Below are 19847 nucleotides of genomic sequence, written 5' to 3'. Positions count from 1 at the left end.
CAACAGTGTACACACAGTTTGTATACAGGGGCTGTCCATAAATGACGTCACGCGATTTTGGACGATTTTTGACCCCCCCTACTTCGTCACACGACGTCATAAAAAGTCAGCCCCCCCCCCTCAAATATGACGTCACAAAGCTCTGCCCACCCTCCCCCCCAAAAAATTTTAAACATGCTTCAAATCGCTTTAAACTATTGCCATTGCAGTGCGTATTTAATGTGGTGCTACACTCTGATGTTGTAGGAGAATACATTTATTAAAAAGACTTTAATCAAGTAGAACGTGTTTATATTATACGGCCCCCACACACACTATACACAGTTTGTACATACACTGTATACACAGTTTGTACACACAATGTTCACGTTGTTGAGCTCACGCACCCAAAGGGTCAATGTTCAATAGAGGGATAAATTGAATAGGAATTCATCTTCTTGGTTCTTTCGGTAAAGTCACGTAGAAGGGAAGTAATACAATAATAAAAATAAAACATAATAAAATAATTCTCACGACGTTTCGGCCACAACGCAAGCAGCCGTCCTCAGATGAAAACCAGGTCTGTCAGGGCGACAGCGTCTGAATGAAACAGCACCATGCTTGGAGCATATATTTAAGCTGGGTTGGAAGGGGGGAAAGGGCGCCTTGACAAAATAATCTGTATATCAAGAGGAATTTAGCATATTTATGGGAAATGCAGGTATGTGATTAGTACTACTTATGCCCGTGCATTATGCAGGATTAGCAGCATCAAAGGGAGGGGATATGGGAAATGCAGGTATGTGATTAGTACTACTTATGCCCGTGCATTATGCAGGATTATCAGCATCAAAGGGAGGGGATAGGGGTAGCATTAATAAAGGGAAGGAGTGTTAATAGTATGTAGCTGCAGTAACTAAAACCACCACGTAAACAACTAAAGTATAAACTACATAGTATCATCAGAATACTAAATATACTCTACAATAAGCTGAGTTAATCACATACCTGCATTTCCCATATCCCCTCCCTTTGATGCTGCTAATCCTGCATAATGCACGGGCATAAGTAGTACTAATCACATACCTGCATTTCCCATAAATATGCTAAATTCCTCTTGATATACAAATTCTTTTGTCAAGGCGCCATTTCCCCCCCTTCCAACCCAGCTTAAATATATGCTCCAAGCATGGTGCTGTTTCATTCAGACGCTGTCGCCCTGACAGACCTGGTTTTCACCTGAGGACGGCTCCTTGCGTTGTGGCCGAAACGTCGTGAGAATTTTTTTATTATGTTTTATTTTTATTATTTTATTACTTCCCTTCTACGTGACTTTACCGAAAGAACCAAGAAGATGAATCCCTGCAGTCACGAAAGCTTTAAATTGGAATAGGAATCTTGATGAACTTAAACTCTAACCCCGCTCACTGACCTCACCACTGCATTACCTCATCGGCGTGAGGGGGAGGTGTACCCCGCTAGTGACGTCATGTCACCTGCTGCCGCGTGACGTCACTAAACACCAGGAAGCTGCCGATCCGCGCGCGCGCTCACTGAGATCCGAGGTGAGAAGTTCACATCGTGGTTGTTGTTGCGGTGGTGGTTGTTGTTGTTTACCCAGGTAGAGCCTCGCTCCTTCTCCCCCTCATAGGGATATCAATTGAGTAGCAGCGAGTATGGAATCGATGTCCAGGTTGGAACATTACAACGCAGGGCCTTGCCCTTGCCTGATTGCATTTGATTTGATTCTCTGCTTAAGTTTAATTTGTCTTCATCTGGCTCACGACTTTCAAACTTTTTTTCTTTTAAATATTTATACAGTTTTTTTTATCTTACCAGGCCAAGCCCACTTCAGCTGCTATACCGCGCTTGTTTTCAGAAGCGACCTGCCCAAAACAAAGTGGCTTATCAATGTGTGGGAATGAATATCGGTCAAATACTCTAAACGCGTGGTGATGTTGACTCTAAATGTGGAGGGAAAATCCACGCGACCACGGGGAGAGAGAGAGACACGCAAACTCCAAATATACAGGAGGGGTCGGGATCGAACCCACAACCTCCTGTAAACCAGGAGAGACAATTAACATCTCCCAGCCACCATGGTGCACACTCGAGTACATTACCACAATGAGTCTCAGCACTCTAATTCAGGAGCGTTCTGCCGAGTTGGTTTTGCTGATGCACCCTTTAGACCGATAAACAACTTTTTTTATATTACCAACCAAGGCTCACTGAGCTGTTAGATCTTTGTCAGAAGCCACCTGGCCATAGATGATAGCTCAACGAAATAGCTTATCACGTGGAAGATTATAGCAGCCAGATAATCTAAATGCATGTTACTAAATGTGTGAGGGAAAAATCGAAGGACCCTAATAAAAAAATACTGTGAGTGAGTGTACTCATTTGTGTGAGTGTACTCCTCAAGCGTACTCTGCGTGCGTAAGTGCACTCTGTGTGCGAGCGTACTCCGTGTGTTAGAGTACTCTGTGTGAGTGTACCCCGTGTGTGTAATGTGGGGAGCGGTCGTGTTGCGCGGTGACGATCTGACCCAAAAACCTATATTATGAATAATATTGGTCGCGAAAGCCTACATGTTAAATAGTGTACTGTGTTTGAGGGTTTTCCAATTTAATTTCTTATTTAGTTAAAGGTTATGTTTCAGGTGGGTCCTGCATTGAACTGTTTGACCATCACCAAATATATTTTGAGTTTAGGTTTGGGACAAAAATGGAAAACCCAGTGGAACACCAATGCCGACGGTGACGGCCGACGCCAGGATAGCGGCCACGGGCTCGAAGCGGGGGCAACCCGGCTCTTGTCCCAAGAAAGGAATCCGCTCCCCGCTGCCCTCCACGGTGGCGCATCGTTGGCGGGGCTGCACGTTGAGCCCCAACTTTTCCAGGAGGTCGGTACCTGCAATACACTCGTGGCATAACACGCTCGACACGTATAACTCCTGATTACACACCTGGTGTACGAGGCGACCCTTAAGGGTGACCCTCCCCAGCAGTCCCATCCCACTTCCACTTGCAGTGTGCAGTGCACGATCCGGGGCCTGTAGGCGGCCCACTTCAACCCCGACCACGCTGCAGTGTGTTGCACTCACGAGTGACGTTACCGCCTCCGTGTCCAGCAGAATACGGGTACGCCGCCTGTTCACCTGCCCTTCCACGAGCGACGTGGCCCCCATTATTCCTGCCATCAGCTCCCACAGCCAGTCACCCGCAGTCGCCGCATTCTGGGGTGATGTTGTCGGCATCTGCGTGGGGGTCACTCGCTCATCTTTATCATGACAGTTTATTTGTGTTTGGACCACGTCGATTGCACCCCTTTGTGGTCCCCTCTTTAAGGAGGCCTTGGTGTTTAACCCTGGTGCTTCTCTCGTGCAGGCGATCTGGGGACAGTCTCTCACGAGATTCCCCCATTGGTCGCGTACAGTGAGGGAAAAAAGTATTTGATCCCCTGCTGATTTTATACGTTTGCCCACTGACAAAGAAATAAGCAGTCTATAATTTTAATGGTAGGTTTATTTGAATAATGAGAGACAGAATAACAACATCAAAAATCCAGAAAAACGCATATCAAAAATTTATAAATTGATTTTCATTTTAATGAGGGAAATAAGTATTTGACCCCTCTGCAAAACATGACTTAGTACTTGGTGGCAAACCCCTTGTTGGCAATCACAGAGGTCAGACGTTTCTTGTAGTTGGCCACCAGGTTTGCACACATCTCAGGAGGGATTTTGTCCCACTCTTTGCAGATCTTCTCCAAGTCATTAAGGTTTCGAGGCTGACGTTTGGCAACTCGAACCTTCAGCTCCCTCCACAGATTTTCTTTGGGATTAAGGTCTGGAGACTGGCTAGGCCACTCCAGGACCTTAATGTGCTTCTTCTTGAGCCACTCCTTTGTTGGCTTGGCCATGTGTTTTGGGTCATTGTCATCCACGACCCATTTTCAATGCCCTGGCTGAGGGAAGGAGGTTCTCACCCAAGATTTGACGGTACATGGTGTTGTATGTGTCGGGTTATGAAATTTTGATAAAAATAATAAAAATTAAAAATTTTCCCAAAAATGCGCAAATCGCATTAATTATGTTAATGCGTGTATTAACATGCATAAACTATGATAATGCGTGTAATTATATGCATAAATTATGATAATCGCGGAGATAATCGTAGTAATTTATGCGTATGCTTGCGATTATGTTAATGTGTGCAGTTGTGATAATTCAGCTTGGTTTCGTTTATCCAGGGTTATATCAATCAGGATAACACGATTATCATCGATTAAACGTTTACCGATTATCTTAGTGTGTTTATGTTATTTTAGGTCTCCATTTTCATATCTCATCGCAGGTAACAGCTCTTATGAATAAGACAGTTTTGCATGGACTTGGAAAGAAGCACTCGAACAGTTGGTGTTAAGCAATTTTATTCTAACAAGCATGTGACATTCTATCATGCAAAAGCAGGTATACGTCAATAAATTCATGGACAAGATTATGCAGTAACGAAAATGAATGACTAAAAATACTTCTTCATTGGCGTGATTATGCAGTTAACGAAAATGAATGACTAAACATTTTTTATTCATGTAACTCGACGGCAGCAACTGCTTGCACGATCAGTTGATATTGAACGCACCACCTCAAAATGGCAACCCTTTTTGAAACGCAAAGACAATTTTCTTTTTAAGTCCTATTCGTGTGCGTGCTGTGTGTGCGTTGTCCCCTCGTAATATTAATTGTGTCGTTAGCTTGTGTGGTGTAGGAGGATACAAACAGCGGCCAGAAGTTTTCTCTGGGTTGGGCGTGGCCGCCGCGAGCCCCTGCGTGTCTCTGCTCGTGCGCTCTCTCTCCCTCCACTGCTGGATGACGAGTTGGCACGACGCTCGGTGACGCCCGGTGACGTCCGAGTCGTGCTGCTCTTGCGCTCTCTCTCCCTCTACTGCTAGATGACGAGTTGGCACGACGCTCGGTGACGCCCGGTGACGTCCGAGTCGTGCTGCTCTTGCGCTCTCTCTCTCCACTGCTGCTAGATGACGAGTTGGCACGATGCTGTCCTTGAAGATGCTCGGTCGCTCGTGTGGCTCGGTGGTGCTGGGTGGCGCTCGTTGTCGCTCGGTGTCGCTCGGTGGCGCTCGGTGGCGCTCGCGCTCTCTTGGTGGCAGCCCCCGGCTTCTCCACTGCTCGATTGATTGTTGAGTCGGCACGATGCTCGCCGTCGCTCTGGACGTCTTGTGTGTTCACACTGGTCGTTGGTCGGTGTGCCCTCAGGCACACGGCGCATTCGATGGCGCTGTCCTCTCCCTCACAGCCGTTTGACCAGGCTTCCTCCACTGCTTCGCGCTCTCTGCTTTGCTCGCTTGGTCGACGCTTGGCGATCTCCGCCCTTTTACAGGTTCATTGCTTGTCGTCACTCTCTCTGCTCCGTGCTTCCCTTGTTCGTGCAGCTGCCAGCTTCACTCGCACTTAACTTCGTTCTGCGAGAAGCGACACCTGCTATCGGCATCGGTGTTTCGTTTTCTCACGACGCTCCGCCAGCCGGAGCACGGCTGAAACCCAGCCTCGACCCAGGTTGAACTCAGACTTCTGCGACTCGAACGACCCCTCCTCGTTCCATCTCTCCTCGAGGCACGATTTGCCCCAGCTCTCTTGCGAGCCCTGTCGCAACGCTGCGTCGCAAGCCGAGTTGCGAGACTGAGCACGACTCGACCCAGACTGCTCTCAGGCTGCCACTTTAACGATGTCTCGTCGTCCCATCTCTTCTCGAGGCACGACTGCCACAGCTCCCTTGCGTGCCCCGTCGCAACGCTGAGCGCGACTCGGACTGACTGCCCTCAGGCGGTGTGTGTCCGTGCCTAACTCAAAACGTGACTCCCCTCTCCTCTCTCCGCGTCTCTTGCGAGAGAAAACAAACAGAATAAAAAAACAGATATCTTTGGAATGTCAGGCACCGATTCCCCCCTGTGACCTTTTTGCTCCCTCCTTGCTTGGCCTGCGTGGGTCATTCTGAGGTCAGACCCCGCTGGAAGACAAAGGTGGTCGAGGAGATGTATGCGATCCTTATGTGGTCCTGTGTGTTACATTTATTCTTGAATTATATTTTATGAGTTCCTTCGGTCTTAGTATCGTGGTTATCATTCGTCTATGTTTAATGAATATTCGTAATGATCTTCGTCACATTATTATTTTGGGGCTTCGCCAAGTTTAGTTCTCCAGAGATTGGTGTTTTATTCTGAGTTATATTTTAATGTCCTGAGGTTAAGTGCAACTATGTTTCCACTTAAGCTTTCTGGAATTCGTACTCTTTAGTTTTTAGGAAGGTCGTGTAGGTAGGAAACATATACTAATAAAAAAAAAATATTATTGTTTGTTGGTTAATTATCTTTGTTAAGTTTCTACTTTTCGGTAAGGAAAACGTTAAGAAAACGCGAGTTGCAACCGTTATTTACTCTGCACCTTATCTGTACATCTCCAGATGTCTTGGGAGGCTAGTCCATACATCTTTTGTCCATCTGGATGTCTATGACCTCTTTGTGACCGAATTCTCAACATTTTAACCGCCCTCCATGTTTCATGGATTCCTGGTGTGCTTGTGAGGAGAAGTGAGTTGTTTTCATTGTTTAATTAAAAAAAAAAGATATATAGATAATATAAAAATATAATACATTTTTTTTGAATTGTTCTTAATAAAAAAAAAAGGGTATAGACACAACAATGGCCCCGTCCATCGTCCCTTTGATGCGGTGAAGTTGTTCTGTCCCCTTAGCAGAAAAACAGCCCCAAAGCATAATGTTTCCACCTCTATGTTTGACGGTGGGGATGGTGTTCTTGGTGTCATAGGCAGCATTCCTTCTCCTCCAAACACGGCGAGTTGAGTTGATGCCAAAGAGCTCCATTTTGGTCTCATCTGACCACCTAGTTGTCCTCTGAATCATTCAGATATTCATTGTCAAACTTCAGACGGGCATGTATATGTGCTTTCTTGAGCAGGGGGACCTTGCGGGCGCTGCAGGATTTCAGTCCTTCATGGCATAGTTTGTTACCAACTGTTTTCTTGGTGACTATGGTCCCAGCTGCCTTGAGATCATTGACAAAATCCTCCCGTGTAGTTCTGGGCTGATTCCTCACCGTTCTCATGATCATTGCAACTCCACGAGGTGAGATCTTCCATGGAGCCCCAGGCCGAGGGAGATTGACAGTTTTTTTGTGTTTCTTCCATTTGCGAATAATCGCACCAACTGTTGTCACCTTTTCACCAAGCTGCTTGGTGATGGTCTTGTAGCCCATTCCAGCCTTGTGTAGGTCTACAATCTCATCCCTGACATCCTTGGAGAGCTCTTTGGTCTTGGCCATGGTATAGAGTTTGGAATTTGATTGATTGCTTCTGTGAACAGGTGTCTTTTATACAGGTAACAAGCTGAGATTAGGAGCACTCCCTTTAAGAGTGTGCTCCTAATCTCAGCTCGTTACCTGTATAAAAGACACCTGGGAGCCAGAAATATTTCTGATTGAGAGGGGGTCAAATACTTATTTCCCTCATGAAAATGCAAATTAATTTATAACATTTTAACATGCGTTTTTCTGGATTTTATTGTTGTTATTATGCCTCTCACTGTTCAAATAAACCTACCATTAAATTATAGACTGGTCATTTCTGTGTCAATGGGCAAACGTTCAAAATCAGCAGGGGATCAAATACTTTTTTCCCTCACTATAGATAGCACGCACGGGGAAGGGCGGTGGCTCCTTTAGAGGCCCCTTTCTCACTCCCCCTTACCCTCCCAGTGCGCATTTGTTCGAGTTCTGCCTCTTATTGAGATACTCGCCTGGGTAGCCGCCCGACCATGGAGCGTAGCCCTCCCACCTTGGACTGGACTATCTCCGCTGTGGACTGCAGCTTGGTCACATTCAGGTGTACTTGGGTTACCTCCCCGCATACTTGGGTTACCTCCTTGCGTACTTGAGTCACATGGCCTACGATATCTCCTATACCAGTCTGTATCCCTGCCACCCATCCTGGGGTTGTCTCACGGGATCCCGGAGGCTTCCTCGACCCCCCCCCCCCCCCTCACCGTCCTGGCGAGCTTCTCCTCCTCTAGAAGAATACTTGCAATGGTGCTATCTCGTCCCAGCCATCGGAATTCCGCACGCTCGCGAGCAAATCTCACACACACATGTGCGCGTGCTCGGCAAGGATGTTAAATGGGGGATTTGGGCAATTGGCATCTGGCTGCCACCCCGTTGTGCTTGTCAGATACTGCTGAACTTTCTCGGCAGCGAGGTCATCGATGATCTCGGCAGTATATCCCGGGCGTGCGCTCTGTGTTAGCAAGCGTGATTTATTTTAGTGCGTGCTCACTGAGATCCGAAGTGAGAAGTTCACATCGTGGTTATTGTTGTCGTGGTGGTAGTTGTTTACCCAGGTAGAACCTCGCTCCTTCTCTATCATAGGGAGGCCGTTTTGGATTGCACGACTCTTCGATTTCACATTAACATGCTAATTTATCACATTAACAACACTAGCCCTGGCCACTTCTTTATGACCCTTGGGCTACACCCATTTCAAACCTTTTTAAACAGTCTGCCTCAGACCATGCTTTCCCACCTGATAACGGACGCTTGTGTTGCACCCGAAACGTCGTGATTTATTTTATACCTATGTGACTTTCCCGAAAGAACCAAAGAGTATGAGTTCCTACAGTTACGAAAGCTTCAAATCAAGAATGCATTTTCTATCAGAGTATGTTTTTGTTTGCATTCTGACCACAAGTATTGTGGTTAATGCACACATGATTCCTTGTGTAGTGACATAAGAAGGGAGGGGGCTGCTGGGGGCTCTGGGACCCTGGGCGGCCCAGGCGCTTGGGCCCCTTGGCGCCGGGCACTGGGTTCCCAGGCGACCCAGACGCTTAAGCCTCTTGGCGCCAGGCGCTGGGTTCCCGGGCGGCCCAGACGCTTAAGCCCCTTGGCGCCACCAACGGGGGGGGCTGTGTGTGCTCTGTGGGATATCTGGGGGCGCACACGGCCCCACCCCTCGTTGGGGACTAGGCATAAAAGGGGAGCTCCCTGGACGATCAGGGCCAGTTGTAGCTCAAGACCCAAGACCCAAGACCAGCCATCTCAGGACCCTGGGATGCTGTGAGAGCCAGTGGTGGGACTCTGGAACTCCCGGCTGTACGTCCTTGTGAGGGCGAGTTCCAGAGTGTAGCCAGAGTAGTGGATCTAAGCTGTGCACCTAGGCTGTAACAGAGTAAAATGACTGTTGGAGTGTTGGATTGTACAGTGATACCTCGGTTCACGAACTTAATTCGTGAACTGACTCTGGTCGTGAACCGAATTGGTCGTGAACCGAGGCACATTTTCCCATAGGGTTCAATGTAAATCCGGTTAATCCGTTCTGACCTTTTTTTTTGGTTTTTGAAGCACAAAAATATGAAACAAATGACAATACACATTACTGTAGTACTGTACAGTATAGTAATGTATAAAGAGAGAACACTAACCTTGCTTGAGATGACTTCTGGCATGGAGGAAGGCAGGTGGGAGGCGGGTGGGAGGCGGTTATTTTTTGGAGGGAGAGTCCCAGTAAGCACTCAAACGGGTGAACTGTACAATACAGTAAGTACAGTATTGTACAGTACAGTAGTACAGTACTGTATGTGCTAAAAAGCACACCAAAAAGTCACTCAAAGTGTCTTCACAGTACTCACAGTACTTCTTTCTGTCTCTGCTTCTCTCCACGATCTTCCTACAGGAAGTCACGACCATGTGACAGCCTGGAATTAGCATAAAAATGGCCGCGGCTCCTGTTCGTGAACCGAAGCGGAGTTCGTGAACCGGAGCATATTTTTATGAAATTTTCTATTCGTGAACCGAGTTGTTCGTGAACTGAAGCGTTCGTGAACCAAGGTATCACTGTAATAAAGAAGTTACCTCTACAAGTGTCTCCAGAACCCATTACACTTGTAAAAGGTTTCAGTTTGGTGTTTTAACATCTTAACACCTGTTTTGTTGCCAGAAAAACGTGGAAAACCTATTCTCATATTTTGGTACTGGCAAAGGTTCCATGATGAAATATTGCAGTATATTAGAGGTGAGCTGTGCGTGTGCAGAGAGGACAGTAAGGAGCCGGAAGTTAATGAATTTTGTGGGAAAAATGCTGGCCTTATAATATGTAAGGATAATGTGGTAAATGAGAAAAAATATAGCAGCGGCAGGGTGTTGGAGTGTTGTTGTGTCTATACCCTTTTTTTAATTAAGAACAATTCAAAAAAATATATAATAAAATTTTTTTAATCTATATATATACACCTTTTTTTTTAATTAATTAATGAAAACAACTCACTTCTCCTCACAAGCACACCAGGAATCCATGAAACATGGAGGGCGGTTAAAATGTTGAGAATTCGGTCACAAAGAGGTCATAGACATCCAGATGGACAAAAGATGTATGGACTAGCCTCCCAAGACATCTGGAGATGTACAGATAAGGGCAGAATAAATAACGGTTGAAACTTCGCGTTTTCTTAACGTTTTCCTTACCGAAAAGTAGAAACTTAACAAAGATAATTAACCAACAAACAATAATATTTTTTCTATTATTATATGTTTCCTACCTACACGACCTTCCAAAAAAATAAAAATAAAAACTAAAGAGTACGAATTCCAGAAAGCTTAAGTGGAAACATAATTACGCTTAACCTCAGGACATTAAAATATAACTCAGAATAAACACCAATCTCTGGAGAACTAAACTTGGCGAAGCCAAAATAATAATGTGACGAGAATCATTACGAATATTCATTAAACATAGACGAATGATTACCACGATACTAAGACCGAAGGAACTCATAAAATATAATTCAAGAATAAATGTAACACACAGGACCACATAAATGTATTACAAACATCTCCTCAGCCACGTTTGTCTTCCAGCGGGGTCTGACGGGCAAGGAGGGAGCAAAAGGTCACAAGGGGGGGGGGGTGTCTGCTTCTTCTCGCTCTGTCTTGTTTGTTTTCTCTCGCAAGAGACGCGAAGAGAGGGGAGTCACGTTTTGAGTTAGGCACGGGCGCACACCGCGAAAGGACAGTCTGGGTTGAGTCGGTCCGAGTCGCGCTCAGCGGTGCGACGGGGCACGCAAGGGAGCTGTGGCAGTCGTGCCTCGAGAAGAGATGGGACGACGAGACATCGTTAAAGTGGCAGCCTGAGAGCAGTCTGGGTTGAGTCGTGCTCAGTCTCGCAACTCGGCTTGCGACGCGGTGTTGCGACGGGGCTCGCAAGAGAGCGGAGGCGCGTCGTGCCTCGAGGAGAGATGGAACGACGAGACATCGTTAAAGTGACAGTCTGAGAGCAGTCTGTCCGAGTCGCGCTCAGTCTCACAACTCGGCTTGCGACGCAGTGTTGCGACGGGGCTCGCAAGAGAGCTGGGGCGGTTGTGCCTCGAGAAGTGATGGAACGAGGAGGGGTCGTTCGAGTCGCAGAAGTCTGAGTTCAACCTGGGTCGGGGCTGGGTTTCAGCCGTGCTCCGGCTGGCGGAGCGTCGTGAGGAAACGAAACACCGATGCCGATAGCAGGTGTCGCTTCTCGCAGAACGAAGTTAAGTGCGAGTGAAGCTGGCAGCTGCACGAACAAGGGAAGCACGGAGCAGAGAGAGTGACGAGCGACGACAAGCAATCAACCTGTAAAAGGGCGGAGATCGCCAAGCGTCGACCAAGCGAGCAAAGCAGAGAGCGCGAAGCAGTGGAGAAAGCCTGGTCAAACGGCTGTGAGGAGAAGGACAGCGCTGTTGAATGCGCCGTGTGTCTAATACACACCCAGATCAACCAGCATCAACCAAAACCGACTCGTCATCCAGCAGTGGGGAGAGAGAGAGCGCAAGAGCAGCACGACTCGGACGTCACCGGGCGTCACCGAGCGTCGTGCCAACTCGTCATCCAGCAGTGGAGAGAGAGAGAGCGCAAGAGCAGCACGACTCGGACGTCACCGGGCGTCACCGAGCGTCGTGCCAACTCGTCATCCAGCAGTGGAGAGAGAGAGAGCGCAAGAGCAGCACGACTCGGACGTCACCGGGCGTCACCGAGCGTCGTGCCAACTCGTCATCCAGCAGTGGAGAGAGAGAGAGCGCAAGAGCAGCACGACTCGGACGTCACCGGGCGTCACCGAGCGTCGTGCCAACTCGTCATCCAGCAGTGGAGAGAGAGAGAGCGCAAGAGCAGCACGACTCGGACGTCACCGGGCGTCACCGAGCGTCGTGCCGACTCGTCATCTAGCAGTAGAGGGAGAGAGAGCGCAAGAGCAGCACGACTCGGACGTCACCGGGCGTCACTGAGCGTCGTGCCAACTCGTCATCCAGCAGTGGAGAGAGAGAGAGAGCGCACAAGCAGAGACACGCAGGGGCTCGCGGCGGCCACGCCCAAGCCAGAGAAAACTTCTGGCCGCTGTTTGTATCCTCCTACACCTCACAAGCTAACGACACAATTAATATTACGAGGGGACAACGCACACACAGCACGCACACGAATAAGACTAAAAAAAATATTGTCTTTGCGTTTCAAAAAGGGTTGCCATTTTGAGGTGGTGCGTTCAATATCAACTGATCGTGCAAAGCAGTGCTGCCGTCGAGTACATGAATAAGAAATATTTAGTCATTCATATTAGGTAATTGCATAGTATCGCAAATGCATAAGTGTTTATTAATTCATTTTAGTCAAATGCATAATATCGTAATTGCATAAGATATTTTAGTTATTCATATTAATCGAATGCATAGTATCGCAAATGCATAAGAGTTTGGTTATTCCTGAATTATTGACGCATGCTTGACCTGCATGATAGAATGTCACATGCTTGTTAGAATAAAATTGCTTAACACCAACTGTTCGAGTGCTTCTTTCCAAGTCCATGCAAAACTATCTTATTCTTGATAACTGTATCCTGTGATGAGATATGAAACTGGAGACCTAAAATAATATAAACACACTAAGATAATCAGTAAATGTTTAATCGACGATAATCGTGTTATCCTGATTGATATAACTCTGGATAAACGAAGCTAAGCCTAATTATCACAACTGCACACATTAACATCATCGCAAGCATCCGCATAAATTACTACGATTATCTCAGCGATTATCATAATTTATGCATATAATCACATGCATTATCATAATTTATGCATGTTAATACACACATTAACATAATTAATGCGATTTGCGCATTTTTTGGAAAATTATTAATTTTTATTATTTTCATCAAAATTTCATAACCCGACACATACAACAGTGTGCAGGTTACAGGTGTTGAAGGTGAACAGGTAAGCTAAAAATTTCGTGAAAAACATAATAACCTTCCTTGAGTACGTATGGAATTTTTGATGTGTGTATGTTTCATAGTGTTGGCGCAATTTGGTTCTCAAAAAAACACAGTCTGCTTTATTTATATACATTTATACTCATCTTGGAATGTTTTGTATACAGTTTCTCCACATTTATTTCAGTAATTTAGTTTATTTGGAATACAGTACAGTACTTATTTCAATTGTGATGTATAGTTTAGTTGCCGTTTACCTAACCCCATTATTTAGGTAAGGGTTTAGTATTGAATATCGGCATTTTAGCTTTCACACGGCACTTTTCAAGAATGTAACCTCCGCGCTGTTGTATTTTCTGTCCATCAGCTATAACACAGGGGTACGGATTTTCAGCAGAAACTAGATCTCTGCTTTCTTGGTGTAATTACGGCCTATAGTACCATAAATAGGTTTGGGGTTTTGGATTGTTTTTTTGTTTTCGATGTCTCTGCCTCTGCTCACATTCGTTGAGGATTTTTATGATTTTTGGCTGGCCCATCTAAAGCTGCGTGACCAGGAGTCGGATCCCTTTCTTGTTCAATTTGGCTTGTGGCTGAAATTCCCTCTGGCCCCATGCATTACATTACGTAGCATTTTCAAATAATGATGTGTTTTGAGAAGCTCACAATGGCCCTATAAAAAATTGCATTTCATACAGTAACAATGATATGCTAATCGATGCCTGGCTGTCGTCAAGGGATCGTCCCCTGCTGGTCAACCATGTTACGCATGTTGATGATCTGGTCATGGCTACTCAAAGATATTGAGTTGTAAAATCGTGTTCTGTACATGGAGAATTCTATGACGAAATGGGTCCTTGCATATGTTCTACAAAAAGATCACCTCCCTGGGAAAATCTTGACTTATAGCTTTCGTAACTGCAGGAATTCATATTCTTTGGGTCTTTCGGTAAAGTGACGTGACTTTACCGAAAGACCCAAAGAACACCTCCCTGGGAATTTAATGTCATACAACACTGCACCTGCTCAGCTCTCCATGAATAATCAGGTAGTTCTACACGTGGTGGAGGAGCTCCTATACCTGGTTAATGTGTTCACGACCAGCTCTGGTTTGGCATCCAAAGTCTCACTTCAAATTAGTCTAGCAGCATTCTTTCATTAGTTTCTGTAACACTATGTTGGAGCTGCCTGGACTTTTTTTCTATACAAAGCTGTGAGTGTCCATCGCCAAGGTCTCGTCCATTGCAAAGGTCTCATCAAAAAAACAGGCAATAGTCTACATTATAGACTGCCAATACACTAACGGAGGTTAAGAACCAGGCTACAGTCTACATTATAGACGGCCAGTATGCTCACTGAGGTTAATAACCAGGCTACAGTCTACATTAGTCGTTTTTTTCGTCTATTCACTTTATTTGAATTATTATTTTCTATCTACGTGACTTTTCCGAAATAACCAAAGAATATGAATTCCTGCTGTGACAAAAGTTTTAAGTCAAGATTTTCCCAGGGAGGTGATCTTTTTGTAGAACATATGCAAGGCCCCATTTAGCTATGGAATTCAACAGGTACAGAACAAGATTTTATAAGAATGGAAACAGTCAGGAAATTAACACTGCACATATGCAGCTGAAGTTAGATCTGTTCATCCTCGCATTCAAGCTCATCTGAGCCTGGCTTCACACCTCTAAGTTGCAAATGAACATTAATTTATACATTTCTGCATAATACAAATAGTATTCTTTTCAACAGCCTTTGCTATGTTAGCTCATTTTTCTTAAATAAATATTCCTGTTGTAGCTAGACAACCGAAATTGTGTGCTTGGAGTTTTTGGTAAACATTCAATTTGAAGATACTCGGGTGTCCAGGCATATTTATGACCATTTGCCCTCTCATTGTGTGCCTTAACAGCCCGTGTGATGAATTGGGGAATCTCTTTCACTATATCTTGAAAATATGAATATGTATAAACGTGTAAGTCATGTGTGACTGTGTATATATGCATTCCTCTGTGCCTCAATACTCATGGAGATGGTGTGGATATGTTTTTCTGTCTGCAGCTGACGCTTGCTCTGCAGAGTTGTTCAGACCGGGATACGTGGGTCTCCCGGCCACAAGGTGCTTGTTGGCGAACACAACCCTGGGCCGGGCCCCAGGGATGATATCAATACAGAATATATGTATGGATGCCCCCCCATTGGACTCCCCCTGGAACTCTACCAGGCATGTGCCACTGGGTGAACACCCCGGGGCTGGCCCAGGACACGCTGGTGGGACTGTCACTCGGCTGGCCTGGGAACGCTTAGGAATTCCCAACAAAGAGCTCGAGTCTGTCGCCAGGGAAAGGGAGGCCTGGACCGCCATACTCAACGTGCTGCCACTGCGACCCTCACCAGGACAAGCAGCTTTAGAAAGAAACGAAAGAACAAAGCTGCTGGGAGTCTTCTTGGCTACAGATATTACTCCTTTCTCTGTGGATGCAAATATTAACTTATTTAAATCTCTACTGAAATTGCCAACACATTGGCATGTTGCATAGTTGGGTCTCGCCTTGACTATTGCAACTCCGGCCGAGTCCGGACCTCAGCTGGCAACCTAAAGAAACTTCAAAGACTACAAAACAACCTAGCACGCGTCGTCATTTCCCACACTCATCCCGTCTCGACTCACTAGCTTGTCTCCGTGCTCTCAACTGGCTACCCATCGCCAGTAGGGTCACATACAAGACCGCCTGCCTCTGCCACAATGCCTTCATATCCGCCTGCCCGCCGTACCTTTCTTCATTATTGACAACTTGCAGCTCAGCACACGGCAGATGCCTGCGCAGCGCGACTCACGACCTCCTCTTGATACCAAGATCCAGGATGGTCATGTCTATGCGCCGCTTCTCGGTGGCAGCCCCAACAGTCTGGAACGATATCCCTCTGCATATTCGCAGCATCACCTCAATCGCCTCTTTCAAGAGAGACTTAAAAAACCTCTACAATCATGCTTTCGAGCGACTCTGAGCTTGGCTCCGCGCCTCTGAGTTGCGGCCACTACGTCTGCAAATTTGCGCGCGTTACAAATTGAACTATTATTATTATTAAATAACCGTCTGTGCTGGCCTATACAATGAAGGCTGGCCTGCTTATGATCAATCCGCTATTGAACCAGACTATATTGTATTAGAAGCTTACAGATCCAAAATATATTAATATAGCATATAATCAGTGAGTCTATTTGGCAGGCAAGGCTCCATTGGTTTGACCATGAATCCCACATTCCCAGACACCGCATGCTCAAGCAGCTTCTGTTAGTCCAGATATTATGGGCTAAAACAGTCATGGCATTGGCTAGAGAAGAGATTAGAGGATGTGGAGGTGATCGGACCTGCCGATGACTGGTGCCAGGTGTGAAGATCGGTCTCTGGAGGAGGCCCGTAAGGTATGCTGCAGGGCAGTTGGAGGTATTTGCTCTGCAACAATGATGAGGTCGAATGAGCGACGCTCACATGAATGGGTGGAACGCTGGGTGCTTAAATGCAGAAAGAAAGCTGGGAGCACAGCTGGTGCATCTGTCAGTCATCTCTTGACACCTGGACCATTCGCATGCTCTACTGACAAGTGATCCACACTTACATGGCCTTAAATTGCACCTATCATGGCATGAGCACTGATGAGATTAATTCCAATTCGTCATAAATGTGGCTGTTTTTTTATAGCATATGTTAATGATTCACGTGCAATGCATGTGTATGTAAGACTTTATCTATGTGAGGAGCGGTGGCGCAGTTATATCACTGCAGTATGAATTCAACAATTAGAGTTTGATAATCGTCGACAGCAAACATCATTGATAAGTGAAAGCTGAACTTATTATGGACTTCTATGTTGATTGATCCTCAAATAATTACATAGTGAAGTGAGGAAACATTAATACTGAGCAGATGAAGGCGGCCAGGCATGGTTCTGGACACACCATCACATTTTACCATGCCAGTGTGTGACAGTGTCAAGTTTGTATCTGCTGTAAAATATATTAAGACAGCACATTTCCAGCTAAAGTTAGATCTGTTCATCAAAGCATTCAAACAAGTCTGAGCCTGGCTTCACGCCTCGAAGTTGCGATTGAACATTAATTTATACATTTCTGCATAATACAAATAGTGTTATTTTCAACATCCTTTGATATATTTGCTGAATTTTAATTTTATAAATATTCTTTTGGTAGCCAGACAGTCAAAATTGTGTGCTTGGAATTTTGGGTTGACATTCATTTTGAACATAATAGGGTTTTCAGGCATATTAGCCCTCATTATATGCCTTAACAGCCCGTGTGATGAATTAGGGAATCTTTTTTATTATACCCTGAATATATGAATAAGTATGGAAACATACTTATTCATATATTCAAACAATGCGACCAGAATGCAAACAGCATGGATTGTACTGGAAATTTGACACAGCATCAGAGAACACACACAGGAAAGAAACCTTTTAAGCGCACTGTGTGTGAGAAGAAATTTTCATGGTCATCAGTTATTTAGAGCCACCAGAGAACACACACCGGAAAAAGCCCTTTAAGTGTACTGTGTGTGGCAAAGCATTTTCAGTTTAATCTGCTCCTAATAAACACCAGAGAACACACACAGGAGATACATCTTTCAAGTGCAATCTGTAAGGGAAGGCGTTTGCACATTCATGATCACATCTTCAAAGACAACAGATAACACACAGGCATCAGAAGATCCTCAAGGAGTGGAGTCTGAAATCGAAGTGATTTGAATAGCGAATAATTGAAGATAAAATATGTAGATGAAGATTCAACTCCAAAATCCGACCTTCACATCGATGGAGGCAACGTGAAACAGAGGGGAATTCTGACTGATGCAGAGCGAGGCAACTCCAAGCAGTATGTTCAAGTAGAGGTGTGGGTGAAATTCTTAGACAATACCAAGTCAAATGGAGACCCGGTAGATGTGTAAGCTTGAGACAATAGATTCACCTTTGTCACAGGCCTTTAATGAAAGAATGTGGAGTTGAACACTCAATTTCTAGGTTCAACCTGCAGCGTAAGAGCAGCCAGAGTTTGTGAACCTGTGGGTTGGGTAGATATCTAACCAGGAGCGAGAGCCAATAAGCTCCCAATGTCATACTGGTAGTAACCTCCTGGTTACACTAGCCCACAGGGGATTATCCTGTCCGTCCGTCTGTCATGCATCCAAAAATGGGAGGGGTGGGGCTGGGTGGAGAGGGGAGGGTGGGGAGGGTAGGGCTGGGTGGGGAGGCGCTGGGTGGGGAGGGGCTGGGTGGGGAGGGGCTGGGTGGGGGGTGGGGCTGGGTGGGGAGGGGATGATCACCCCGTGGTGCCCTTATAAAACTCAACGTTTAATCTACTCACGCCGGCTTGTGCCCGCCCTCACAGTCGGGCATATTTGCGGAATACACCACGCCGCCGTTGACCCTGGCCATTGACCGAACAACCCAACGTTACTACCAGCTCCCTCTGCAGGAATGTGTTTTATATGGTACTTGCTTAATTGCCTCGGCAACTCTGAGTTTTGTATCATATCTCATCACAAACACTCGAAGAGCACCCCCAAGTGGAAGCTGCCCCTGTGTGGCATAAGGTGGCCCTGCACCAGCCTGCATGTGGGCATGAGTCTGTCACGAGGGGGCGATGCTTGATGTGTAATCTCCATTATGTAATTTCTGGATGTTTGGAATTACACAAATATTGACCATGACATTAGCATGCAATGACTGGGTTTTGAATGACACAATAGCAGTGGCGGCTCCTGCAAAATCTCTCAGGGGGGGCAAATGTCTGGATGATTGATAAGGATAAGGTCCACCCATGCAATGAATAAATTAACAGCTTAAGCATGTAAAGGCAACTTCACTTCTTTAATATTAATGAAAAATAAAGTGACTCTTACAATACATCTTGTTTGTTTATATACTCACTTAAAACAAACCACTCAAGTTTATTTTATTAAAGATTCCACTAGGTGGCGATAAATTATATTGTTGGATGAAACGTGCTTACGTATGATGACGTTAGCACGTATGATGACGTAAGCACGTTAGTGCATGCTCTCCCGGAAGCCATAGAGAATGCATTGCAGCGCCCCCGTTCGAAAAAAAACATCTTTGAATGTAAGTCTATGGGGCCACTCGGGGCGATTCTCAGCCGTAGTGAAATCGCCCAAAAAGAGGCGGTACTCCACAGAACGTGACATGACGCTGATTGGACTATATCCAGAGGCTGACAGTGACGGCTAGCGTGACTCTGTGGTTGAATGACATTGGTGGTGCGTCGCCCAATCGCCCTAATGAAGAAACCGCCCCTGCACAATAGTATGTTTACATCCGCTGTTAAGCAGACGGTGCATATTTTGGTTATATTACTGGAGAAGACAGGGGCGCCTGTCTGATTTGAACCTTGAACTTCTGCAATAAATAGAGAATGTGCTACCACCTGGCTTCCCTCAATCTGAGTAGGCATGGCAGCCTGAATGTTCCTTACTGGCGCAGATGTTCCATTTGGAGGGGTCAACGTTTCACATG

The 19847-nt window shown here is 45.8% G+C and overlaps 1 protein-coding gene and 1 long non-coding RNA gene across 2 annotated transcripts in view; both read left to right on the top strand.

The window, feature by feature from the left end:
- The window catches only part of LOC144953537 (uncharacterized), a 206453-nt gene that overhangs the window by 176056 nt on the left and 10550 nt on the right, over window positions 1–19847 (top strand). The window lies entirely within an intron of this gene.
- LOC144953576 (uncharacterized) lies at window positions 1495–18506 on the top strand. Its single transcript, XR_013640836.1, has 3 exons — window positions 1495–1544; window positions 2694–2884; window positions 15357–18506. It is a non-coding gene; the product is annotated as an uncharacterized LOC144953576 (long non-coding RNA).

Source organism: Lampetra fluviatilis, chromosome 78 (genome assembly GCF_964198595.1).
Source record: "Lampetra fluviatilis chromosome 78, kcLamFluv1.1, whole genome shotgun sequence".
Taxonomy (NCBI): Eukaryota; Metazoa; Chordata; class Hyperoartia; order Petromyzontiformes; family Petromyzontidae; genus Lampetra; species Lampetra fluviatilis.
Note: the sequence above shows the minus strand (reverse complement) of the source record. Positions and strands in the feature narration are given on the sequence as shown.